At 45.8% G+C, this 11,829-nt stretch overlaps 1 pseudogene; it reads left to right on the top strand.

Annotated features, from left to right (window-relative positions):
* Window positions 1-252: 252 nt before the first annotated feature.
* Window positions 253-651, top strand: LOC145398119 (protein GVQW3 pseudogene; annotated as a pseudogene).
* Window positions 652-11,829: the final 11,178 nt, after the last annotated feature.

The following is an 11,829-nucleotide window of genomic DNA, read 5'->3' as shown; positions in this document are numbered from 1 at the left end:
GATAGGTGTTGATATTTTATGAGGTGTGACAAAAAAGAAATGGGACTTTGGCTGCTAATCACACAATTCATTAGCCACACAGTAATGAAGTATATCACAGTGTTGCCCAACATCTCAGCACTGTATGAGAAAAGCAGCACTTCAATTAACCTATTATCTTTCTTTTCACAGGTGGTTTTGTAGCTCCTGTCAAGTGCCCTCTGTCACAGAATGAGCCTTGAGCAAAGGATTAACATCAAGTTCTTGGCTAACATGGGAAAAACTCCTGCAGAAACCCTTGTCATGCCGAAGGATGTGTATGGAGAGGAAACAACGTCCCGTACACGTATCTGTGAGTGGCACAAGAGGTTCAGGATGGAATGGGGTGATGTGGAAGATGACCCAAAATCAGGACGTCCCTCAACAACAAGAAATGATGCCAACATCCAGAAGGTCAAGGAATTGGTGTGGAGTGATCACGGACTGACGATCAAAATGATGGATGAGCAGCTGGGATTGAATAGGGGGTCAATGAGGTCCATCTTATTGAAAGTTGTGGGTATGCAGAAGATTTGTGCAAAGTTGGTGCCCAAACTGCTCTCCGAGGACCAACAGACCCGCCATGTGGATGTGTCATGGGACATTTTGGAGCATCACCCCGCGCCATCCTGAGCCTCTTGTGCCACTCATAGACACATGTACGGGACACTGTTTTCTGTCCCTACACATCCTTCAGCATGGCAAGGGTTTCTGCTGGAGTTTTTCCCAAGTTAGCCAAGAAATTGATGTTAATCCTTTGCTCAAGGCTCATTCTGTGACAGAGGACACTTGACAGGAGCTACAAAACCACCTGTGAAAAGAAAGATAATAGGTTAATTGAAGTGCTACTTTTCTCATACAGTGCTGAGATGTTGGGCAACACTATGATATACTTCATTACTGTGTGACTGATGAATTGTGTGATTGGCAGCCAGTGTCCCGTTTCTTTTTTGTCACACCTCGTATGTTTGTATCATTTCTAAAGGCTCCAACATGCCTTTATATATGATACAGAGGGGTGTTGATATCGTACGTTTGTATCATTTCTAAAGGCTCCAACATGCCTTTATAAACGATACAAACAGAGAGGTGTTGATATCATATGTTCGTTTTGTTTATAAAGGCTTCAACATGCCTTTATAAACGATACAAACAGAGAGGTGTTGATGACACATCCTCATGCAATTAGTGCAGATTTAAACACAGTTTTATTTTAGCATGAAAAAATATTATGGAAATTGGCTGTTTGGGTTGGTAATGTGTACTGTATTGTAAATGAGTTTTTATTCCTGTAGAACAGTAATAATTGGATGAGAATGAATGAATGAATGAATGAAAGAACTAATGAGAAGCTGCACAGTCTGTTGCATAACACAAGCACAGTGGCTGCTCTGGATGCTGGTACTTTCAGCTGGATGTGGGTCCTCCAGTCTGCCTGCACGTTTTTCGTTAAAGTGTGTGTTCATACCTGATTGTGTATTTACAGGAATGAGTCAGGCTCGTACTGTCTTGTGTTTTAAAACATTTTTATCATACATATCCTTAAATTTGTGAATAGTTTGGGCACACGCTATTTCATTCAGTAGTGCATTCCACTGATCAATTACCCTATTTGGGAAACTAAATTTCCTTGTGTCTTTATCGCCTCTCTTTTTACATACGTGTAGTTTTTTGCAGTGATCTCTTGCTGATGCTTCCCCATAGGTTATATAATCATTTATGTCTATTTTCTCTTTCCCTGAGATGCATTTATATAGCATAATCATGTCTCCTCTTTTCCGTCTCTCCTGTAGTGTTGGTAGATTCAGTTTTTCTAGTCTTTCTTCGTAGCTTAGATCCCTTAAGCTTGGTACCCATCTTGTAGCTGCCCATTTTACTTTTTCAGTCTTATCTATGTGTTTTTTGAGATGAGGATTCCAGACTACTAATGCATACTCCAGGGTTGGTCTGATGAATGATGTTATTATCTTTCTCAGCATGTCTTCATTTATGTATGTGAATACTATTCTCATATTAGCAAGCAATGTATACATGTTATGTACCTTCTCATTGATTTGGTAATCTGGAGATAGTCTGTTATTGATAATCACTCCTAGGTCCTTCTCTATTTCTTATATGTGTAGGGCTGATCTTCCTAACTTATACTGTCAATCTGATCTTTTCTCACTTTTACCAAACTTAATTATATGACACTTGTCCACATTAAATTCCAGTTGCCATTTATTGCTCCATTGTGTTTGTGTGTGTGTGGGGGGGGGGGGGAAGAACCAACCAGAGGCCAATGACTATCCATGTTGTTGGAACAGTTCCATTCCTTTGGGTGAAAACTATTTCATATTAACTCAGAATTTTACACCTACAGAAGTTCAGGCCCCTGGATCTGCAGCCCAAGAAGACCCATGCCATCTGATGCAGCCTGACGGTGGCAGATGAAGCTCCTCACACCTAAGATATCAAGAGGCAAATTTCCCACCCTGCAGAGGTGCCGTCAAGGCATAAATAAACGGCATGAATGTTTATTTTTTATCCCCCAATGAACTGTGTTTTATTCCCCCTGAAGAGTTAGATGATTGCAATTGTGTATGTATGTTAGATAACTGCAACTGTGTGAGAATGTTAGATGTCTGAGCAATTGTGTGAGAATGTCAGTTGACTGCAGTTGTGTAAGAATGGTGGGGAATGTTTAATTATGTGTGTCTCTTGTAATTTTTTATCCCACTGTGAAAAATAAATTGTCCATAATATGCAACATGTTTTATTACCCACAATCATACCGCAAGCGGCTTTTGCAGACTTAACACATCTCTGTCATTCATTCTCATTGCATCTCAGCATCCTTTTGTATGCACCTAATAAGGAATACAGTGATGTAGGAGAATACTGAGTAGCAAAAAGGAAGCTAAATCACTAACAAAAAGGAGCTTCAGTGCCTACCATACAACTTATAATGTGGCCTCATGTAGGTTGTGCCATCCACTTGAGCAATAGCTATTTACATCTTATGCTTATTGATTAGTCACTTACAGGAGCAGTCTAGCATGGACTAACCTACCTTAAGTTTTCCCTTCATATGCATTTTGTTTTTCCAATTTCTTGCAGTTATCCTTTCATGTTTTTTGTTTATGTTTTGTTCAGCCAGTCTTCTGCAGTTAAACTTGCATGTTCGTGGTTATGTTCTTTGTTCTTGCAGGTTTTTGTAGCTACACTTTCATGTTCTTTATGTGCTGTGTTCTGTCAGTGTCATATTGTGTGTTTATGTGCATTTTTCTGCCTACCTTATACTGTTGTGTTCTTTATGTGCTCTGTGTTTTTGTCTGCCAGCCTTCTTCAGTTATCCTCAGCTATGTTCTTCTCTTGACTCAGTGCTTAGCCAGAGTTTTAAATCATGGCATACACTCTAGTCAGTTAAGGCAGCTCCCTAACACCTCTTCCCAAGCATTTCAATTTTTCTCTTCCTCCTCTTTCTCTACCAAATCCTCCTCTTCCTGTTCTTCTTCTTTTTCTTCCAGTTCCTCTTCTCTTTCCTCTTCCTCATTATCTTCCTTTCTTTCATGTCTCCTTTTTCCTCTTCCTCTTTCTGTACCTCCCTTTCCTCTTCTTCCTCTTGTCCTTTCTTTTCTTCTTCCTCTTCTTGTTCCTCTTTCCCTTTCCCCTCTTCTTTCTCCTCTTCTCTTGTTCTTCCTGTTCCTTCTCATCCTCTTTTCCATCTTCTTCCTCTTCCTCTTCCCTTCTTCTTCTTCCCATTCTTCCTCTTTCTCTTCCTCTATTCCCTCTTCTTCATCTGCCTTTTCTCTTTCCCTCCTTCGTCTTCTTCTTTCCCTTCTTCCTATACCTCTTCCTCTTCTTCCTCACTCTTTCTCCTCTTCCTCTTTCTCTTGTCCTTACCCATCCTTCCTCCTCTGCCTCCTACTCCTCCTCCTCTTCTTCTTTCTCCTCTTCCTCTTCTTCCTCCTTCCTCTTCATTCTTTCTTTTTTCATTTTCTATTTTCGTCTTTCTACTTTCTTCTGTTTTATTCTTTCTCCTTTCTTTCTTCCATTTCCTCTTTCTCCTTTCTTCTATTTTCTCATTTTTCTTCTTTCCCCCTTCGTCTTTCTTTTCTCTTCTTTGTCTCATTTCTTCGTTCTTTCTCCTTTCTTCCAATTCTTTCTTCCATTTCTTTTTCTCCTTCCATTTCCTTTTTCTCCTTTCTTCCATGACTTTTTCTCCTACTTTCTTTCTCGTTATTTTCTTCATTTCTTCCATTTCTTTCTTTCTCCTTTCATCTTTAATTCATTTCTTCTTTCTTTTATATTCTTGTTTCTTCTTCCTTTGTCATTTCTTCTTCCTCTCTTCTTTCATTCCTTTTCTTCTTTCTCTTGCATTTCTTCTTTCTTGATTGATGTACAAACTTTCATATGAATGAATTTAACTCCGAGGGGTAGGATTATGCACCGACGTTCGTGGCTATTGTGGCATAGCCTTCTGCTAAGCAGTAGAGGCATTGCAACACCTCTTCCATGACAATTTAGTTTCTACATTAATCCTGCAGAACATCTTGCATATTACTGATCAACAACCACCACATCCAAACCACTTCTACCTTCTTCATTCCCTACCACTGCCATCTACAACTACACACACACACACACACACACAAAACATTCCTTTTACACAACCACCACATCCCACACCACTTCTACCTTCTTCATTCCCTACCACTGTCATCTACAGGGATGTGTGCTTAGTACTACTCTTTTTATCCCTGCAGTAAATGATATCGTTTCATCTCTCCCGGATGGTGTTCGTGCTTCATTATACGTAGATGATTTTGCTATAAATTATATGCAGCTGGAGCGGATGTCCATGCCTTACAAGCCCTACTTCAATCAGCTATAGATGCCGCTGCAGGGTGGGCCACGGATCATGGCTTTAAATTCTCCCCCACGAAATCCTGTGCTATAACTTTTACTAGCCGTCATTCAATCCCTCAACCCCCTCTTACACTATATGGTACTCCCCTGCCATATCGATTATCAGCCCCTTTCCCTTGCCATATCCTTGATTCTCGACTGACTTGGTCCCCGCATCTCACTTCCCTTAAGACCTCTGCTTCCCTCAGACTTCGGTTATTACAAACTCTCAGCTATATGTCCTGGGGTGCAGACCGTACACCTGTGCTCCGGCTCCATACAGTCTTAGTTTTGTCGAAGAATGATTATGGCTATCAGGTTTATGCATCTGCCTCATCTGCCTCCCTTAGGCGCCTAAATTCTGTTCATCATGGTTTACGTCTGGCGTTGGGTGCTTTTCGCTCCACCCCGGTTACGAGCCTACCGTATATGTCGAGTCGGGTATGTCCACTCTATCCTCCAGACGTGACAAGTTGACTCTCCGTTACCACATTCTCCTTCTTCAACACCCATCTGCAGGTTTCCCTTCCTCTGTTACGCACCTCTCTCCTCCTTTTCCGCCCTCGTTAGGTTCATCTTTTCCTTGTAGGGTCTCCAATTTATTTCCATCCCCCTTTTTCCCCTGCTATTTCAGTTCTCCCTCTGCGAGATTCTATGTTCCCGCCTTGGCTTCTTCCTCGCCCTACTGTCTGTGATGTCCTGCTCTCTTGTCCAAAGTCCTGTTCCACCCCACAGGAACTCTATCATCTTTTTATGGACCATATGCATTGTCACTCCTCAGCGACCCCAGTGTACACAGATGGCTCTAAGTCTTCTGTGGGCTCGGATTTTGTTGCTCTTTTCCCAGACCATACCTATCAGATCCGCCTTCCACCAGTCGCAAGTATTTTTACTGCTGAATTGCTGGCCATTTTACTGGCCCTTCGTGTTATATACCGATCAAGGTTACACACTTTTGTTATTTTCACAGATTCACTTAGTGCACTACATGGTATTCAGTCTATCCCTGCCAGCAACCCGCTAGTGCTGAAGATACAGGAATGGCTGTTCCGCATTAACACCAGATTGAAGTCTGTCTCCTGTTGGGTCCCAAGCCATGTTGGAATACCGAGTAGTGAGAGGGTTGACTGCCTAACACGTGCAGCTGTCACCTCTTGCTCTGTCACACCTCATCCTATCCCGGCAACTGATTATTTCCCGATTGTTACCCGTCTCCTTGGCCAGCGGTGACAAGCAAAATGGACGTCTACAACTAATAACAAACTCTGCGCCATCAAACGTACTGTCACTCACTGGCAGTCGTCCTCCCATTGCAACAGGCGTTGGGAAACAGCCCTAGCCCGTCTGCGCCTTGGCCACACGCGGATCACACATGGCTTTCTAATGTCAGGAGGCACTCCTCCGATCTGTCAATGTTTTCAGGCCCTACTCACGGTCCACCATCTTTTGCTTAACTGCCCTTCGTTCCACGTCGTGGGCAGACGGACTCTCCCGTTCCTTTACTCCCTTGGACGTCCCCCTACCTTAGCCGATCTTCTTGGTGAATCCCCTGTGTTTTCCATCACACACCTCATGCGCTTCCTATCTCAAACCCGTAAATGCCTCACATTTAGTGTCTTCCCCGCCTTCCCCTCTACCTTTATTCCACCATAGCACACCCGTCATTTTTTATGCAGCGGTTTTAGTGCCATATACTCCTCTTGGGCTTGGTGCCAGTCCTTATTACTTACTTACTGTCATCTACAACTACACACACACACACACACACACACTCACAAGATTCCTTTTACACAACCACCACATCCAACGTCACTTCTACCTTCTTCATTCCTTACCACTGTCATTTACAACTACACACACACACACACACACACACACACACACACACACACACACACACACTCACAAGATTCCTTTTACACAACCACCACATCCAACGCCACTTCTACCTTCTTCATTCCTTACCACTGTCATTTACAACTACACACACACACACACACACACACACACACACACACACACACACACACTCACAAGATTCCTTTTACACAACCACCACATCCAACGCCACTTCTACCTTCTTCATTCCCTACCACTGTCATCTACAACTACACACACACACACACACACACACACACACACACACACACACACACACACACACACACACACACACACACACACACACACACACACACACACACACACACACACACACACACACACACACACACACACACACACACACACACACACACACACACACACACACGTCATTTCCTGTTACACAACCACCACATCCAACGCCACTTCTACCTGGTCATTCTTGAATGTTTCCAGGCTGCCCGAATATTCTCCTAATCCTCGTGGTATACAGTTGAACAGTCAGGGGCCCTGTACTGCTATAGCTGGGAGTATGGAGGGTGAGAGACTAACTAGGAGAGTGTACGTGAGTGAGGTGGAGGGTGGAGAGGGAGGCGGAGACCGAGGAGGAGATGGTGGAATGGAGGAGAGCGGTAGGATATGGCCTATAAGAGAGAGCGGGGGATGTACCTTGGGAGTATGGAGGGAGAGAGACTAACTAGGAGTGTATGTGAGTGAGATGGAGGGGGGAGAGGGAGGGGGAGACCAAAGAAGAGATGGAGGGATGGAGTAGAGAGGTACATAAACGGGGGGGTGTAAGATGGGGGGAGGGTAGCGACATGGCAGGGGACAGGGTGACATAGAGACGATTTGTTTGTGGCCACTCCTTACGCAAATGAAGGCGTCTGACTATAGATGGATATATAGATAGGAATAATAATAAAGGTAAACATTAATCAGCATAATAAAAACAAGTAATTTATCTCGACCTAGAGAAGCTTCGAATCCCGTCAGTCACCCTCTAACCGTGAGAGGGGAAGGACGCTCGAGCTGTGTGTCTATTCTCAGTGTTGATAGTGTTTCAACAGCTTGCCCATCTTGCCGAGATGAACAAAGGTGAGGCAGGATATTGTTCATCAGTTCTTTGATACTGCCTGTTCTTTCAGTTGAACCATCTATCAATCTACAGTATTGCCACACGCCTTAATTACGTAAGGGGTGGCCACAACCTAATCGCCTCCTTGTCGATCTGTCCCCCACCAGTTCCCTGCCCTGCTCCGAGCTCACACCGCCCTCTCTCATATACCTCTCCACTCTATCGGAGAGCGACGAACCATGGAAGTGTGTGGACGTCCAGATCCCGTTCCAGCTGCAACCTCTCCTGCTGTTGCTCACGACCCGTTGAGGGGGGCAGACAGCAGGCCTCGGCCTTCTACGACCCAGATGAAGATCAGAGGTGCTGTGGTTTGGTTTAACGTTCGGGCGGGGTACGGTTTTATCAAACGCCACGATGCTGGTGTTGATATTTTCGTGCACCGTCAGGCGATTGCTAAACCAAATCCACGGCATCTCCAGCGCTCCCTAGGCGATGGCGAGACGGTGGAGTTTGTCCTCTTTGGAACGCCCATGGGTCCTGAGGCTAGGGACGTCACCGGACCGGGAGGGGCTGCCGTGCAGGGCTCTGCCTATGCACGGCGGCGTCCCACGGTTTGGCGGCACCAGCCCAGGGATCAGGGGTTCAGGGGAGGTAAGCACCGTCGTCGAGATGTGCATCGCGACGGTGAAGGCTTTTTGTGGGGGTGATAAGGGGGCTTTGCGTGTTCTCCTTCCAAAGATCTTCAAGGAGAATGGGCTGCCCAACCTTATCATCCCCGAGTGCTTCGTCCGTGATGTACATACAGTCCCTCGCCGACGGGAGCGCCAGGCTCGTAAGCCTCGTCCAGGTATTCCTCGCCAGACTCCGAGGAAGAGGCTTAGGCTGGAGGCCCCCCTCAACCGAAGGACGACCTCTCAAGTTGACGACCCGGCCCCGGCTAACGATACGGCTACGACCACGGCGGAAGTACACCAGCAGCCAGCAATGTCTGAGGAGGAGCGGGACTCATCTGCCACCGCCTCCATGGCCGAGGAAGCGTCGACCGGCTCCTCGGCCGAGGAGGAAGTCGGGGAGTCCACTACTCCTCAGACAGAGGAGGGCACCCCATCTCGCCCTCCTATTATCGACCTTAAGGATTGGCTAGACGTAGCCTCCTATAGACACCTTCTGCCTCTCAGCGCTCACACCCGATCGTACCAGCTCGGAGCAACAACATATACCACCCTCTACGATCTGCTCCGGGCTGACGATCGGGGTGAGAACATAAGACCTGTGCTGATTGTCAGGGGGGAGGAGGTGCGTCTAGCCGATCTTAGAGCATTTTATCACATGCTCCCACCTCGGCCGGCCCCCTAGATCGGCGGTGTGCGCGGTGAGAGAGTGACCAGTACTTTCATCATAAAACTCGGCTGGCCTAATACCCCGAATAGAGGGTGATGGCCATTAAGCCAAAAACAAACAAAACAAACAAAAACCACTCTATCCTTCCATCTCATCCTTGGCCTCGCCCTCCATCTCCACCCCTCCACCTCACATACACTCTTCTCGTCAGTCTCACTCTCTCCATCCTCTCCACATGGCCAAACCACCTTAATGTGTTTCTCCTAACCAATCTTTATTCGTGTGAAAAGTGGTGTGGAAATAAGTTATCTGAGAGGAATGTGGAGCTACTTGGAGACACAGACAGGCTGACAGGGTTGCCGCTGTGGAAATCGTCTGCTAATGTGGAAAAACAAATAAGCGACGGACCTGCACGTGGTAAAAATTACACGCTACTCATTTACAGAGCCGAGGAGAGGAAGGGGGGGGGGTGTCAGCCGGGGATAATGCCATAGCCCGCGCCCTCCAAGATAGTGTTAAGGTGGGAAGGAGAGGCAGAGAGGGAGGGAAGGAGAGGCAGAGAGGGTGGAAAGGAGAGGCAGAGAGGGAGAGAAGGAGAGGCAGAGAGGGTGGGAAGGAGAGGGAGAGAGGGAGGGAGAGGGGGGGGAGAGATTGAGAAGGAGGGATGAGGGAGGGAGGGAGGGATGTGAGGCAGGAGGGAGGAGAGAGAAGAGGGAGGGAGTACAAAGGAATACAGAGAACAGCAAACAGCAACAGACCCTATGATCCTTTCGAGGTTTTTTGTTACAGAGTAGACTATGACTACGAGATCTAATTCTACATGCTGATGGATAAGGATAGTTGAGCAAGAAAGAGGAAACTACAACATAGCGTAGTTCACTGTATAATGACAATGGATTCTAAAGCAAATATATAAAAAAAAGTAGGAATAGTTCTATGTAAACAGTAAAACAAAGCTGTGCATAACACTTACCGTACAGAGTTGTGTATTACTGTATCTTTAAGCCTTATTGGACATGTGGAGAGAATGGAGAATGAAAGACTAAGAGGGTGTATGTAGGTGAAGCGGAGGGAGGAAGAGGGAGGGGGAGACCGAGGATGAGGTGGAGGGATGGAGTTGAGAGGTAAATGAGAGGGGTGTGTGAGCTGGGAGCAGGGCAATGAAATGGCGGGGGACAGGGCGACAAGGAGGCGATTTGTTTGCGGCCACCTCTTGCGGGATTAAGGCGTCTGGCAATAGATAGACAGATAGATAGGGATGTGAAGAACCGCTCACCCTCCATCTTCTTATGTAACAACTTCCTGTAGACTAATCAATCCATCAGAAATGCATCTACATAAACAGACACATACTAAATAGTTTTCCTCACTGTCTTTACATATACTATAATTTCCTTGTCTTTATTATCGTTGTTTTATAGAGGGAGGGGAAGGTGGTATATCTCACTAGGATGGTTTAGGGAGTCCTTCATTTATGCAACAAGTCAACTCTGGAACTGTCTCCCTCTGCCTGTATTTCCTACTTCCTATGATCTCCAGTCTTTCAGACGCAGTGTGTCCAGGCATCTCGAAATAAACGGATCTAGAATTTGGCTGTCCTTCGTGTTGTTGTTGTTTTTTCTTGGAAGGAACGGTTTTGCGGGCTCCTGGCCTTTGGTTCCTTCTTCCTTGCATAAAAAAGAAATGAGAGGAGCATGTAGAGTTATATGGAGAGACAGACTGACAAATGAGGAAGTGAAGGAGCATTGTGGTGTGGATGTGGATGTGATAGGAAGCGTTAAGAGAAACACACTGAGGTGGTTTGGCCATGTGGAGAGGATGGAGAGTGAGAGACTGACGAGGAGAGTGTATATGAGTGAAGTGGAGGGGGAGAGAGGGAGGGGGAGGCCAAGGATGAGATGAAAGGATAGAGTGGAGAGGTATATGAGAGAGGGGGATGTGAACTGGGAGCAGGGCAGTGAAATGGCGGGGGACAGGACGACATGGAGGCGTTTTGTTTATGGCCACTCCTTGCAGGATTGAGGCGTCTGGCAATAGATAGATAGATAGACAGTTATTCGTCCTATCTATCTATCGCCAGTCTCCAGAATCCCGTATCTATCCATCTATCTGTCTATCTATCGCCAGACGCCATAATTCATTACCTATCAGTCTATCGCCAGACGCCATAATCCCGTATCTATCCATCTATCTATCTATCTATCTATCCCAGACGCCAAAATCCCCTATCTATCCATCTGTCTATCTATCGCCAGACGCCATAATCCCATATCTATCTATATATCTATCTATCGCCAGACGGTATAATCCCTCATCTATCTATATATTTATCTATCTATATATCGCCAGACGCCATAATTCCGTATCTATCTATCTATCTATCGCCAGACGCCATAATCCGGCAAGGGGTGGCCGTTTGTCTCTTGAGTTAGTTGTTTTACGGGGAGGGGCACTAACCCTCCGCCAACCCACTTGTTGACACTTAAGGAACACGTATGGGTTGGTTATATGGTTACCACCCAGCGTTGTAAATGGTTTCCTGGCTTACAGGAAACCATTAGGCTTGTCACTCAATGTAAAGCCACCTGAAAAGGAAAGAGGAGTAACAAAAAGTGACAGGA

Source organism: Coenobita brevimanus, chromosome 44 (genome assembly GCF_032717465.1).
Source record: "Coenobita brevimanus isolate Jiangsu-jjx chromosome 44, ASM3271746v2, whole genome shotgun sequence".
NCBI classification, from domain to species: Eukaryota; Metazoa; Arthropoda; class Malacostraca; order Decapoda; family Coenobitidae; genus Coenobita; species Coenobita brevimanus.
This window is presented reverse-complemented; position numbering and strand designations above follow the sequence as displayed.